This window comes from Quercus lobata, chromosome 5, assembly GCF_001633185.2.
Source record: "Quercus lobata isolate SW786 chromosome 5, ValleyOak3.0 Primary Assembly, whole genome shotgun sequence".
NCBI classification, from domain to species: domain Eukaryota; kingdom Viridiplantae; phylum Streptophyta; class Magnoliopsida; order Fagales; family Fagaceae; genus Quercus; species Quercus lobata.
Genome location: NC_044908.1, coordinates 84,949,355 through 84,965,924, shown reverse-complemented (window position 1 = coordinate 84,965,924; position 16,570 = coordinate 84,949,355).

Sequence of the window (16,570 nt, the reverse complement as noted above, 5' to 3'; positions counted from 1 at the left end):
TTACCTTAATTAATCAAGCAGAGCTAATAATTATATTAAACTAATCACAGAAGTGAGCTAATAATTATAATCGATTAAACTAATTAATCGATTATATTAAACTAATCGAGCAAAACCAAAGATTAGAAATATTTGGGAACACTTTTAATCTTCATTCTAATTCCACTAATGCCGAAAAAGTATGGTCTCTCAATTAGTTCAAGGGAGAATAAGAGAGTGGCTTACTCTCACATACACACCATTTCACACATGTCATGTGTCTCATACAAAATTATGTATGTTTCTCTCCTTATACATAACTAATTATCTATTTGTGCTAGTCTTTTGGGCCATTCCAATTGGGCTTTAGTATGTGGTTTGGAGTGGGACCAAAAGGGACAAATAAGACACTAGCTCCAATGGATTTTGGGCCTTTCTGTCAACTCCTGACAAGTCCAAAATTACTATTAACTATATTTAATACCACTATATAAATATAGTTGCACTTAGACCTTATTAATAAATTATATCCCAAGACTTTATTATACATTCAACCTCTTCATAAAATATTCGTAGTAATACAAAGTCATGAATGTTGACTGCCCTTTAAAGATTACTACATCTTAATCCTTGAGTACCCGATTTAATTCTTTAAGTTATTCATCATATATTTGTGAAATCTAATCTCATAAATATATACTTTAGTAACTCCTTACTAAAGTGGTTAGGCCTAACACTCTAAATAACCAAAACAATTAAACTTATCTCAAGGGAATATTTTATATCTCCTTTAAGAGATTATGAATTCCATCTTGATAATATATGTTCTCTCAATACTAAATGTGGTTGCCTAACATACTGAGATTTTGATTGTGACTTTAGATTTCACTCTTGATATATCAAAGCAACCTACACTTCATGATTAGGTTCATTATTCTTTCAGGATTAAGAGTTAATGTAAATAGAAGTCATGAGATTTATTATTCATTTGACAGTCGTTAGGAGAATAATAAATCTCACAATGGTCTAGTTCAATATGTCTTAACTCTTAAAACATATCAACATATCAACTAAAAGTCTCCACTTCCATGATCAAGATAAATCATTTTAATTAATATGTTATAGTTTTCGCATATGAAATGCCCAATTTCATCACCGACTACGAACTAAAATTCTACATTTACAAAGAACTTGTGATTTATATCTTCTGTGACTAAATCACATAAATCACTTACTATGCATCGCATGAAATATATGATAATGTTTAAATATTTATGTTACCATTATTTTAGATAATAATAAAATAACTTTATTAAATACAACATAATGTCATAGGATTTAAGGACACTAATCCTAGCAATCTCCCACTTGCCATAAAGACTATTATGCACTAATCTAACTGTCATTCCCTCCATATGTGACTCAAAAGTCCTGAGGCAAGGCTTTGGTAAATGAATTTGCTAGATTATTTGCACTATCAATCTTTGCTACTACTACATCTCATCGAGCAACAATATCTCAAATGATGTGGTACTTTCTTTCTATGTGCTTTCCTTTCTTGTAATTCCTTAGATCTTTGGATTGTGCAACAACTCCACTATTATCCCAAAACAATGTGATGAGAACTTGCTCAATTCTCACAACACTAAGATCAGAAAGGAATTTCTTGAGTCAAACAGCTTCCTTTGCCGTCTCACAAGCTTTGGTACTTAAAAAGACTTTTCTTTTACTTGGTAAACTTGAAAACGGTGAATAGATTGATAATATTTTTTTTAGTCTCGTCTCTAGATTCTAAAGAATCTATTATCAATTTCTTTATTGTTTTTAAGCTTTTCAAGCAAAAGAAAAGTCCTTAACTTCTTAAATTTCCGTACATAGTCAATCTTAGCTTATGTAACATCTGCAAATCCATCAAACATGCACAATTCTCTGTCCTTAGTGGACTTAGGCCACATTCTACCCAAATATTAAGTTTCGGAATTTTTAGGTGGGTTGACAGTCAGTCATTTCACAACCTCGTAAGTATAAATTTTTAGGTGCAACTATTGTCAGAGCCTCCGAGACCTTTAGAAACTTCATAACTGAGTTTTCTCTTTAGACAGTGAAATAATGGTCTAGCTATAAGGTTTTTATTCCTAGATATAATTTTGATTACGGACATGCTTAAATTAAAATTTTGGAATGGACCAAGCGAAGCTTATTGTTCTAAGTTACGGGTAATTATAGATGGTAATCACTCGCAATTTAGGACAATGGTCTTCGCTTAGTCCATTTCAAAGTTTTAATTTAGGCATGTTCTTAATCGAAATTGTATCTATGAATGGAAACCCTGTAGCCATGCTATCATTTGTAGTCATACCAAGAAGATTAATACTTACACTATTTCAATCTATTTAAAGAGAGAACTCAAAGGTTATGAAGTTTTTAAAAGTTTGGGAGACTTTGACAATGGTTGCATCTAGAGATTAATATTTACGATGTTGAAGAATGATTGACTTGTATACTACCTGGAAATTCTGAAGCAGGATGTGATCTAAGGCTGCTAAGTACAGAGAGTTGTGCTAATTTTGATTTTGCACTCCAATGTAAGTTGCTTAGAAGGTGGTGTGACTTGTGAGCATACTTTTGCAATTGTTTCTTTATTTTGCCTTTTTTTGTAATTTTTGTTTTTTTTTAGAATGATTTTTTAATGTTATTTGTAAGGACGCGTTTCGTGGCGGACCGTAACAGTGTCGGGTTCGCACGTGAAAAGGCCCCTAACAATATCATTTGTAGAGCGTGGGTTTGGAAGGGTAGGCCTTGGTTGATAGGCGGTGGGTTTGTCACGGCGTTCGTACCAGTTTAAGTTTTCCTACACCCCTGGAGTCTTTCTCCTGGAGGTGGGCTGGGAGGTTCAGGTTTCTGGCCATTTTTCCCAACCCCCTCTATAGATTACTTACTCTTCCTTTTATATTAGCTTCTGTCCACTGTCCTTCGTCCACGCGTAGGGTTAAACTATCCAAGGTTGATACTTGTCCCATCAGTCCATACTCAAAGTCGTTAGGGATGGTCGTAAAAGCCAAAGAATACGGCTCTGTCGGGTTCAGAACATTAAATGATAATAACAGCAACTTTCCCCGGATATTTTAGATCTTTTTTCCGAGTTTCAGTTTTATACCATTTTTACCCTTCTTTACGAGGGGGAACTTTGGGGCTGCCGAGGACTGAACTACCCTCGGCAGTACCCAAAGTCTATTTTGTTGAACTTGGGCCATAATCCTCCTCGGCTTGGCCCATAAATCATTTACGCCCTACATTAGCCCCTCAAAACCCGGCTGTCCAACCTCTGGGCTGGACAGGGGGGTTTTGGTGACGCCAAACTTCTTCCTGTGGCCCAATCCATTCGGCCTATTAAACACGCTGGCGGTTCCTCATATGCCCAAGAGATTCACCGGTCTACGAGATAGTTTTTCATTTCGCGCTTGAGGCGTTCTTATCGCTTGGGGTATCCAAAACGAGCTTTGAATGATCACTATTTACGAGACTACTTTAATTCGACGGTTTATTCTGATGGGGTGGAGAAGTGGAACCGACGTGTTTGGGTTTGCTGATTCCTTTGGAGATCTGAACCTATTAAATGCCCCCCGCTCCGCCCTCTGTATAAGTAGGACTGGAGGAGGTTATTGTTTTTACCAAAAATCCCTTTTCATCCCCCTGCGACTCTGGAATACTTAGCCTCCCTTAGGATTCGGTTTACTCGCTGGTTTATACACTTAATCGTAAAATACTTTACCATAACAACAAGGGATGCAAAAGCCCCACCCTTCCCAAAAACGCCACGTTCCGATAAAGCTTATCATGGCTCGATCGGGACAAGGATGGCGAAGACTCAAAATCAACCTCATCCTTCTTTCAGTCAAAATCCGAAGCAGGGACTCGTCACGTCAAACTTTCGACGTGACTGAGTCGAGAACACCCAAGATCGTTACCATCCGGCTCCTCACGAGCGTACCTAATATGGCACCGGCGTGTTAGGAGTCAGGGCTGAGGAAGGGGCTAAGTGTTTCTGCTTCTCCCTCTTTTGCTCCTTGGTGCCCTCCCCCTCCCTCTTCTTATTGTCTTCCCAGCACCAGTTCCGCCCTGATGCTGTTTCTTTTCTATCTTTTGTTCCTCTCTTTGTCTCTTCATCTCTCTCTCCTCTTCTCCTCCTTCTTTACTCATGTCCTCCATTTTCTTTATTCATCCCCTTCGTCTTCGTCATTGATTTCTTCCTTACTATTTCCTTCTTCTTCATTCATTTTCTTTTTTAAAGTGAGTCCCTCTCTTAGTATGAGCAGCAATGAGGCAGAGATTGGAGAAACTTTGAAGACGAGTTTAAAAGACGCTTGACAGTTTACCTTTCTGTATTACAGATGTAATGGTTGCTTAGGCAGTTTACATTTTGTATAGGCTCGTTTGAGCCCCTTTTTGTATGTTGTAGCAATTTTTCATATCAATAAAGATTGTTGTCTACCTTGTTTCGCATATTATGTCTTTATGTTTTCATAAATTTGCAAGCACTGCTCGGCACAATGATATAACATCTAAATCAATGACGACTAAAACCAAAATACTCGATAATAAATAGATATCGCCATAACTTTAATAGAAATTCTTGGCCTAATAAGGCCGATCAATGAAGAGTAATACTTACCCCATGCTAGCCGAGGTGAAAAACGAAGGCTTGATGTCAGGTAAGGAATAGCCATTTGAAGATATGGCACCCACCAAATGAGCGGCCTTCTTATATGACTAAGCGCTGGGGCGTTCCACCCCTTTCCTTACACCTTTATTGGCCTTAACCTTTTATGGTGTTTAAGCCGTGGATGAAGTGACCTGGCATTTTTATCAAGTAACTCTTCTTATGAGATTCAAACCTTTTCTTATCCAAGTGTTTGGTTTTTCCATTGGCTTGGGTCCGAGGACCATACAAGGCCTTGGTTCTGTCCAAAAACTTGTAATTTTTATAATTTTTCGTGCTTGGTTTCCCCATAGGCTTGAGTCCGAGGACCATACAAGGCCTTGGTTCTGTCCAAAAACTTGTAATTTTTATAATTTTTCGTGCTTGGTTTCCCCATAGGCTTGAGTCCGAGGACCATACAAGGCCTTGGTTCTGTCCCTGGGCCCTTGTGCTAAATCGGGCCTGGGCCGTGAGTTGACTGGACCCAAAATTGGGGGTATTTCCGTATTCTCAGGCCACGCGATACTTTTTGGGCGTCCCAGTATTCGAGGTGCGCCTTCTCGAGACTCCTCTAACTTCAGGGTTGCAGACGACATTGGAAATCGAGCCAGAGACATTTTGTCTGTAGCGTTCCTTGGGACGCTGCGTGAATTAAATGCTACTATTTTATCTTTTGATATAAAATAGGAGAGAAAGTTACTTTCCCTACGCACAAATCCTTCAGCTTCCTCCTTTAGGAAATCATGTTTGAGGCGAGGGTTAGGGAAAAAGAACTTTCTCCACCGCGGAGGCGCCGTGTCCTCCCGAGACTCGAAGGAGTGATGCACGGGCCAAGAAAGCATAAACTTAAAGAGAAATTTACACTTCTACGGAGGGGGGAGGGTGTCTCCCCTCCTTTCAGTCAAAATCCGAAGCAGGTTCTGGTCATGCCAGATTTTTGGTATGTCCGAAGAAGGAATTTCCACCATCAGCACTGTCTACCTTGTAACCGGCAAATTCTTGCGGGGGCTTCCCAACTTCCGGCTCCCTGCGCCTTTTCTGTAGACGGTGTTAGCCTGAGGTCAGGTTCTTTTGCTGCCTGAGTTATGGGCATGCAGAAGTGTCGAGGAATAGTTTCCTTAAACAATAACTTGGCGCAGTAGCCAACCTCTCCTCTGAGCTGTCCCCATGGCCTTATCTCCACTCGCTTGTATTTTCCTTTACTTATGTAGTCAGCTTTAATGTAAGCTTGTTTCAGCCTTTCATTGTACACTGTACTGTTCTTTTGTCTTAATAAAATATGTGTCTATTTCTCCATACATATCTTCCTTCTCCGTAACCACTACTTTATGCATGAATATTAAATGCAAGCTTGCCCTTAAGGATATTCCAGGCAGAAAAAATGCTTTAACACAGGTTCCTTCTAATTTAAACTCACAAATATTATCAAGTATAACAATGGTAACTTTCAATAAATTAATTCCTGGAACTAACCGGGATAAGCGCTGAGTATTACGCGATGCATGCTAGACCGATGTTCGAGAACGATAATCTCTAAATAATTCGTCTGAAAGGGTAGCTAAGTAGCGAGGGACCTTGGTTGTGCTTTTGGGGTAATATGTTGCGCCGTATCGCATCAACCCCTTTGATACTGGGGATCCGAGGGTAGACCGAGGAATCCGCGCAATCAAGGTATTAACCCATCTGCTAACGCGGAATTCTCTTCGGAGGGATTTCGAGGTTTACGGGCCGTAGTTTTTTTTTTTTTTTTCTTTAAATAGTTGGTTCCTCATCCAAGTAGTTGGTTTCCCCATAGGCTTAAGTCCGAGGACTATGCAATGCCCTGGTTCTGTCCAAAACCTAGTTTTCATTACATCCAGGTAGTTGGTTTCCCCTGAGGCTTGGGTCCGAGGACCATGCAATGCCTTGGTTCTGTCCAAAACCTAGTTTTCCACATCCAGGTAGTTGGTTTCCCCTGAGGCTTGGTCCGAGGACCATGCAATGCCTTGGTTCTGTCCAAAACCTAGTTTTCCACATCCAGGTAGTTGGTTTCCCCTGAGGCTTGGGTCCGAGGACCATGCAATGCCTTGGTTCTGTCCAAAACCTAGTTTTCCACATCCAGGTAGTTGGTTTCCCCTGAGGCTTGGGTCCGAGGACCATGCAATGCCTTGGTTCTGTCCAAAACCTAGTTTTCCACATCCAGGTAGTTGGTTTCCCCTGAGGCTTGGGTCCGAGGACCATGCAATGCCTTGGTTCTGTCCAAAACCTAGTTTTCTCCTTGTGCGGGATCTTGGCCTTAGGGGAGTTAGCTCCTCAGCCAAGCCCCTAGAGTTTATCCATACGGTTAACGTTGCAAGGTACCTAGTTTACTCTTTACAGGAGACCTTGGCTTTAAGGGAGTTGGCTCCTCAACCAAGCCCCTAATCAAGAAACGTAGTTCCTAACAGAACTTTATACTAGAACTTTATAACCAACGGCTAGACATATCGAAGAAACTCTATCGACCCACTTCCTATACCAACACACAAGCCCTTCCCACAGACGGCGCCAATTGTAAGGACGCGTTTCGTGGCGGACCGTAACAGTGTCGGGTTCGTACGTGAAAAGGCCCCTAACAATATCATTTGTAGAGCGTGGGTTTGGAAGGCTAGGCCTTGGTTGATAGGCGGTGGGTTTGTCACGGCGTTCGTACCAGTTTAAGTTTTCCTACACCCCTGGAGTCTTTCTCCTGGAGGTGGGCTGGGAGGCTCAGGTTTCTGGCCATTTTTCCCAACCCCCTCTATAGATTACTTACTCTTCCTTTTATATTAGCTTCTGTCCACTGTCCTTCGTCCACGCGTAGGGTTAAACTATCCAAGGTTGATACTTGTCCTATCAGTCCATACTCAAAGTCGTTAGGGATGGTCGTAAAAGCCAAAGAATACGGCTCTGTCGGGTTCAGAACATTAAATGATAATAACAGCAGCTTTCCCCGGATATTTTAGATCTTTTTTTCGAGTTTCAGTTTTATACCATTTTTACCCTTCTTTACGAGGGGGAACTTTGGGTCTGCCGAGGACTGAACTACCCTCGGCGGTACCCAAAGTCTATTTTGTTGAACTTGGGCCATAATCCTCCTCGGCTTGGCCCATAAATCATTTACGCCCTACATTATTTAAATAAGAGAATGGTCATTCATATTGATTGACCCACTCAAATTGTATGTTTTTATTTGAACCGTTCATTTTTTTCTTATTAGTTGAGGACAATGTTGGTGTAATGTGTTATGATTTGGAGATAAAATTTTAGAACATAAGGTGAGCTAGTGATTTTTGTCATCTTCAACCAATTACATGTTACGTGTCTCTATTATGAAACTTTATTTATTTATTTACTTATTTATTTCTAGTGCTGAAGTGGGCTCTTAATTAAATTTAATTTCTTTTCTTAAGCTTAAAATTTCTGTGCAAAATTATTTTAATATTAGTCTTCCATTTATTGCTTTAGAGCTGTCTATGTTTTCAAGGCAAAGAACATTGAGGCATGTGTAAATGGTGCTTTGTTTTGTTATTGTTGAAAACATAGATAGTTTTCTTTTTCTCTTCACTATTTTCTTCTTTCATACTTACGTTATTGCAAGTTTAGCTGCTAGCCTAATATGCATGGAAACTTGAGCATCAATTTGCATTCTGTTAACAAGCAATGGATTTTAATATTTTGGTTGGGTTTAGATTGTTGAGCCTGACTGTATTTTAGATATGATTGAGCTTGACTGTATTTTAGATTGTTGAGCCTGACTGTATTTTAGATATGATTGAGCATCAATTTGCATTCCATAATTTATTATTTATTTTTTATATTTTTAAAGTTTGATTACCTATAACTCGATTTTTCTACGAATCGAATTTTACATTGAAACTTGATTTTGAGAAAATTGAGTTTCAAAACAGGGACATTTTCCTATATAATTTCAAAACATGGACATATCACTAGATATTTTAAAAAATAAGGGCAAAAGCCCATTTTCTCCAAGTAAATTGATGGAATCGATCACCTTTTGATTGTACAAGAATATGTGGAAGCCCTCATGCAAACAAGTATTTTATAGAATCGACAATGAATTCCATTAATAACTAGCCGTTTTGACCCTTTGGAACAATTCGATGAACACAGAGTAGTTATGACCTAGTCATACATCTCTCAAACTATCCTCCAAAAATGTTCATACTAGTAAATAATTTGTGCAACCACCTAGCAAAAATGAAGAAAAGTTGGGATTACTAAACCAAAATCTTGCCATAAGAACATCATAAGTCAAAGCAACATTCTTAAAATGTATAGTTATACACTAAACTAATTCTATCATAATGAATCAATCATCTCTAGTCCATCTTTAAGTATAACAACTCAAAAACATGCTTGACCTGGCTACCAAAATAAAGTGTCGTAGCCCATAGGCATAAATTGGGCTATGAAAACTCACTTAGGGTCCGTTTGGATTGAGCTTATTTTTGCTGAAATTGAAAACTGAAACTGAAAACACTATAGCAAAATAATTTTTAAATGTGTAAATAGTGCTGTGGGATCCATTTTTAATGAAAAAGTGGCTAAAAAGTATAATTTGTGGGTCCATGAACAGTGCATCTGAGCACTGTTCATGGAAAATCTGGTAAACAACTACGGCTTGGAAAAAAAAAAAAAAAAAAAAGGAAAACGCAGAAATAGTGAACGTGGACGAGCAAACGCGCAATCCAAACACAGTCTTAGTGTGTAAAACACTTGTGAATGTTTAGACCCTCAAATACAAATTTTCCAATGCAAGCTTATATTCAAACAATATATGTGTGGAATATGAAATATAAGCAGTACCCAAATTATCAAAATACTCTAAGCCATTAAATAATCACAATCAGCAAAAATTAAAAGTTAAGAGTAAGGGAAAGAGAGATACAAATACAAGATAACACCGGCACGTGTTATTGAAGAGGAAACCGAAGAACTAAGTAAAAAACCTCTCTGCCGCCCTCCAAGAGGTAAATGATCCATTAAAAAATCAGCTGAGATACATGAATAACAATAGATCCTTCAAGCATAATCTACCCGATGCACCTAAACCCTCCAAGCTTTTTGCTCCAATAAGGTTACGCTGAACTGTATCTTCTCTAACTTATCGAATCCCGCAATTAGCTCATTGCATCAACCAATATGAATTGGTTCTCTCTTGAACTGGTTTCCAAACAGCAAGAACCTTCTCACTACTCTAAATTTGGTGAGGGAAGGATTTGGCTTACAATCCTCTCATGGGTATGACAATGGAGAGGGTAAGAGTAGAAGAATTTAGAGAATCAAATATATAAGATTATGGTTGAATCAATCTTGTTTTTTTTCAGGGTTTTTTTTTTCTCAAAATTCTCTTTAAAAGCTCTCTACATTTCGTGGGTATAAGGGTATTTATAGTAGGGTAAGAAATGGAATGTGAAAAGTCAGTTTTCAGCAAAACATGGTGCATTGGCAACTCACTTTGCGACTGGGATGAGTTGTGAGTTCCAATCGCCAGTTACTAGACTGGCTAGACTGTACTTTTTGTCCTGTAGTGATCCAACTGTCTTGACCCTTCAACTTCCTGCATGCTTCAAGCCTTCATGCGTGTGCTACATTTTGGCAAGTCATCACTTGCGAGTCACATCTTGTTGCACACTCTTGATCAAATCTTCACACTTTCACACGCACAACCTTTACATTATTCCCACCTAAATATAGAGTTTCTAAATGTTGAATTACAAGCAATTTTGATACGGAATAAAGCCAACACATAGTTGAATAAATTCAACTTTATAGGCTGCCATACTTAAAAGTCACCAAAAAGGCATAAATTGGGTTGCTAACAATAATCCATGGTCTTAATACACCAATGAAGCAGAAATCTATTCACTCACTCAACTCTTGGTACAGTTTAGTTGTTATCCATGAGTGCTAAATCAAAGCTGCCTATTGTCATGTTCAATGCAAAATTAAGGTCTCATGTTTGGTAATCATAAGCTACATGAATCGTGGCCTATCTAATATCTATGCACAGTCTTACCAAAATACATAACTCATATTACCTCATCTAAGGCAAGATAAATTTGTGTCAGCTAACTCTAATTGCTACACCAACATAAGGGATACAATGTGTTTGTTACGTTTATGCCAACAAAATGCTATATGATAAATTTAACAATTTAGACATGGCCAAATGGGTGGGTCGAGTCGGGTTTGGGTTCGGGTCGGATCAATCGAGTTGCGGGTCAAACGAGTCATGAGTCAAAATGGGTCATTTTAAGCAGGTTAAAAACAGGTTTGGGTCAATCGGGTTGAGGGTCGTGTCGGGTTGACCCGTATTTTTCAACTTTTTTTTTTTTTTAATTTTTTATAAAGAAAACAACATGTTTTTGCTACTTGGAAAGTTATGCAACAAATTACTTGATGTAAAATGCATTATTTTGAATTCACCATTTATATCAAGAATGAATTTAGTTAAACTTATTAATTTTTATTCAAAAATTTTAAAATTATACAAATCCTAACATTGCTATCTAAAACAAAATAGCACAAAAATAAGTAAAATAAATACACAAGTTTTATTTCTACACAATATCAACATTCTAAAACATAAAACAAAATTACAAATGTCTTATTGGATAACTCATTTGATAAAGACTAAAATATATAAGAAATTTACAATCTTGAAAATTAATTTTATAATTTATTATTAATTGTGGTTGACACTTGTGGGAACCAGAGATGAGACTATTGGGCTTGAACTCACTTGAGCTCACAATTTATTTGTAGTGAGCTTCAAGATTTCCTACTCTGGGTCGTTCTCGGCAGAGAGACTCAAAGCAACATTCATTCTCTCTTCCTCCTTGACTGTTTTCCCTCTATTTTTCTGAAACCCCTCCTCTTCCCAAACTTCTGCTATTTATAGCTAAGGTTAGTGAGGAGATTATAATTACAGCCACCGCTAGTGCTATTGAAGGTCCAATATTATCTGCTTTTAAGTGGGTGTTTAGGTGAGAGTGGGATGCAACATTTATGGCCTTGGAATTTGGTTCCAGCTTAGTCGATTGTGCTCGGTAATGCAGTTCCCCGAGCATTTCATGATTTTCCCGGACAGGGTTCATATGCTTATTCGGGAAAGCTTATGCCGAGCACTTCTCAGGATTCGAGACCCAAAACTTGTTTTTGCATGAAGGCAGTTTCAAGAAGGGCTTAGGGCAATGGGGCCGTTCCATTGGGCCTGGGCCTAGGGCCCATATGGGTCTTGGGATCTCGGTGTCGTACATTAGCCCCCCCTTGATTCATACCTGGTTGCCGGGAAGAATCAAGGAGCTGGTCGAGCCTTTTGATCTCGGAGATCTTATGGCCTGGGACTCGTGATTATGGTTTCTCATTAATGCTCATCTCAAAAGACGTGCCGTTTCGCGGCGTCAGGTACAGTTGTCATTATTGCCTGATGGTTCGTGAACCAAGCAGCGCGTATATCGGTTACCTTTGGTATTCGCAGGGCCATTCGTAAATTGTGCCCATTTATTGCTTGATTAAAGGTTTCTTTGCCCCCCTTTTTGACTCTATAAATAGTTTCCCTCTGAACATTCTTTCATTTTTCCTCCACCTCTGATTTTTCGAGCTTACTCTCTGCTGACCAACTCTCTATGTGCTTACTCACCTGCCTAGTGTTCCTTTCCTCCCTAGAACCCAAAGTAAGTTTTCTTCCCCTTCCTATTCCTTCAGCTTTATTTTTTCAAGTTCCCTTTCATAGCATTAATCATCATAGATGGGTTACTCTTATCTTCTAGAGTCCTCGGCTGCCTTGGCCACCTTTAGGAGCAAATTTAGTATTCCCGATGACGTGGAAGTGGCTTACTGCCATGAGAGTGATATTGCTCTCCACCGAGGACTAGGCACAGCCTTCTTTCCTCTGATGTCAATCTTAGAGGGCGGGGTTAGGTTTCCCGTGGATCCCCTTTTGACAGATACACTTAGGTACTACGGGCTGTGTCCCGACCAGCTTCCCCCCAACTTTTACCGGGTAGTTAGCTGCGTCAGTAGGTTGAACCATACCTTTGATTTACAGTTAAATTATCATGACATTAACCATATGTATAGCCTCTGTGGGAACAAAGCTACCAACTATTACCTAAAGATAAGAGATAATCGGGTACGACTGATATCATGCCTACTTGATTCGAACAGGAACTCCGCTGGGGAGTTCGTTCGGGTGCGCGGCAATTGGTTTGCTGGGGACGTCCCTTGCCCCCTTTCACGGCGTGAAGTGAGTTTGTACCAATCCCTTGATCTAATTGTTTTCCTCCCCTTTTCCTTTTCTTTTCATTGAAGTAAATCTTTATTATCAGATACTGATATGACATTTGCTCTTTTGCAGACGGCAAAGTGTTTGTTCCGGACATCAGAACCGTCCATGCCAAAGATTTGAACTTCATCCTTCGTTCTGAGATATACGTGTATTGGGACGGACAACTCCGGACTTCGCACCTGATCCACGGAGTAGAGCCAGTTTACTCCACCTGGCAGAACTTTAAGCAGGCACTTCTAGTTGATAGCCCCCTACTGTCATACATAGACGTCCGGTACGCAAACTTTTTGCCGCAAAAACTTACAACCGGGGAGGCGAGGGAGTTTGGACGGCGCTTCACCTACTCGGACGAGCTAGCCCCTTTGAGAGACGAGTCCGCGGAATGCGTGTCTCGGCGCCTTAGAGAGTTAGCCCACGAAGCTATCCAACAAGAGGACCCTATTCAAGAGCAGCCGCAGCCCGAGAATCCGCCCACTGAGCCCCAGCAACCAGTGATTGAAGCGGTTGCCTTGTCGGCTGAAGATATCCAACTCAGCAGAAGGATGGTGTCAAGGAAGGTCATGACCATTGACCGCTTCGTGCCCGGTGCACGGCAGCCCAACCAGCCCCCACCTTCTCAGGGTCGGGGCCAGGTGCCTCAGCCTCTACCCTCTTCTCAAGCTGGATGGGCCCGTAAGAAACAAAAAGTCACCGATCAACCATCCACGGGCCTGGGAGATGCTACCGTCCAAACTCCTCCCCAGCCAACATGGGGGATCGTTATCCGTGAGCCGCAGACCCAGGTTGGTCTGGGGGTTGCGTCCTCCTCCCAAGCGGCTCCAGCGTGGAAGCCTAAGTTCTTGTTGGACGGCAAGTCTTTGCCTTCGACCGCCTGTGTGCGGATGTGGGAGAAAGGCGAGGGTGGCCGCATTGCCTAAACCCTGGCCGAGGGTCTTCTTCTTCCCGAGGACGTGCACGCCTTTGAGGAGGGATCTGAGGAGTCTGTGGGGTGCCGGTTAGAGTGGCACGCTATCGCGGTAATTCTTTAGTTATCTATTTCTTCTCATACATTTACTTCTGCTTCCTTACTAACTTTTGTGATTGCTAGGCTACTCAACTGGCTCACATAATGGCTGGCCAGGCACGGGATCTTGCCGAGGAAGTCGAGCGTGAAAAGGGGGCGTGGGAGTCAGTGGCCAAAACACCGAAGGAAAAACTAAAGGTAGCTGAGTCCACCGAGAAGAAGGCCGCTGCCACGGAGAAAAATAGGGCGTTGGCGAAAAAAAGGTGTGCAGAGCTTTTGGCTAAGCAGAACGAAACGGACTTGAAGCTAGCTAAAGCCATCAGCTTCAACACATCTAATGCCGAGGAACTAGTCGACCTCAGGATAGCCCTGGCGGCCTGTGAGCAGAAGTGGTACAACGAAGGCTTTGCTGATACCGAGAAATCGGCAGAGCCGATAGTGGCCCAGGCTCGAAACCTGGGCTTTGAGACCGGGTGGTTCGCCGCTCTTCAAGCACTGGGAGTTCCCGAGGATTCCCACCTGAGAGACCCCGACCAGATTCCCTTTCCGAGCCCCGTTACTGTCGTGCAGGATCCCCCGGCTGCCGCTGAGGAGGAGGAAACGACAAGCATGAGGGAGCTTGTTGAACAAATTGACGCTCATGCCGAGCTAGAGGACATGGAAGCCACCAGCATCCCGACTGTACAGGAACTTCTCGGCGAAGACTCGCGTGTCCCCCTAACCGACCAGCCAGAGTGACGGATCCGACCCGGCCCTCCAACTGATTTTCTACAGCCTCTTTTTTTTTTTTTTTTTTTTTTTTTTTTTTTATCGCCTTTTTAGTTTATTTTCTTAATGGTTTATTTGCCTATGTCACCGGGATGTGGTGAACGAACAATTTCCTCTATTTCGCTTGTTGGATCGGTAAACAGCTTCCTTTTTTAACTTTGGTTTTAATTCGTTGAATGAATTTCTATCTATTTGTATGTTTTGCTTGGACTATGCCAGTGTTTTGGCCATAAATGGAATGATACCCCAAAACTTATTGCGCGGTGCTTTGGAGAATCTGAGAGTGATAATGGATTTAATGTTTGTAAAGGGTTAGGGTTCCCATATGTTCGGTGATTTTGATCCTGCCGAGGATGATGTTTTTGTCCTTTATCCTTTTATTCCTTTGTAATGATAAGGTTTCCACCTGCTCGGCGATTTTAGTCGAGCCGAGGGCCAGGTTTCTGTCCTTAGTGTTTTTAGTGGTAAGGTTTCCACCTACTCGGCGATTTTAATCGAGCCGAGGGCCAGATTTCTATCCTTAGAGTTTTTAGTGATAAGGTTTCCGCCTGCTCGGCGATTTTAATCGAGCTCAGGGCCAGATTTCTGTCCTTAGAGTTTTTAGTGATAAGGTTTCCACTTACTCGGTGATTTTAATCAAGCCAAGGGCCAGGTTTCTGTCCTTAGAGTTTTTAGTGATAAGGTTTCCACCTGCTCGGCGATTTTAATCGAGCCGAGGGCCAGGTTTCTGTCTTTAGAGTTTTTAGTGATAAGGTTTCCACCTGCTCGACGATTTTAATTGAGCCGAGGGCCAGGCTTCTGTCTTTAGAGTTTTTTATTTGCAATTCTCTCGGTGTGCAATTATGGAATCAAAAACAGCATATACAAACAACTTCATCATAATCTTGATTTTAGCAAAATACAAGTTTTGGCTTACACGGATGGTCACGCGTAGAACTTCTTTAAGTTGTTGGCATTCCACGGCCGGGGAAGCGGCCTCTTATCAAGGTCTTTCAAGTAGTAGGCCCCTGCACCGGCGATGGCGGTAACCCTGTACGGTCCTTCCCAAGTTTGAGCAAGCTTCCCTGCAGCTACGTCTCGCATGTTTCCCACGACCTTTCTTAGTACCAATCCTCCGGCACTGAATTCCCTCCCCTTTACATCTCGGTTGTATCTTTGGTCTAGTTTCTGCTAATACTCGGCGAGCCGTATGGTTGCGGCCTCCTTGCATTCTTCTAGCCAGTCCAAACGCTCCATCATTAGGTCGGTGTTCTGGGCGGGGTCAAACCCCGCGACCCGTGCACTGCATAAGCTCACCTCGGTTGGTATCACAGCCTCCGCCCCGTATGTCAAAGAGAAAGGGGTCTCGCCCGTGGATCTTCTGAGGGTCGTATGGTAAGCCCATAATACATTGGGTAGCTCTTCTGCCCATCTTCTTTTTGCCCTGTCCTACCTCCTCTTGAGCCCGTTCAAAATTGTCTTGTTCACTACCTCAGCTTGGTCGTTGCTTTGTGGGTAAGCCGGGGTTGAATACTTGTTCCTGATGCCGAGATCGCTGCAGAAGGTCCGAAAAGCTTTGCTATTGAACTATAGCCCATTGTTTGTTACTAGCGAATTTGGCACCCCAAACCTTGTGACTATGTTTTTCCATACAAACTTTTTCACGTCAGTATCCCGGATGTTTGCCAAGGCCTCGACTTCCGCCCATTTTGTGAAGTAATCTACAGCCACTAATACAAAAAAGTGGTTTCCTATTGCTCGGGGGAATGGGCCGAGGATGTCAAGGCCCCATTGCGCGAACGGCCACGGGCTGCTGACGGGGTTCAGA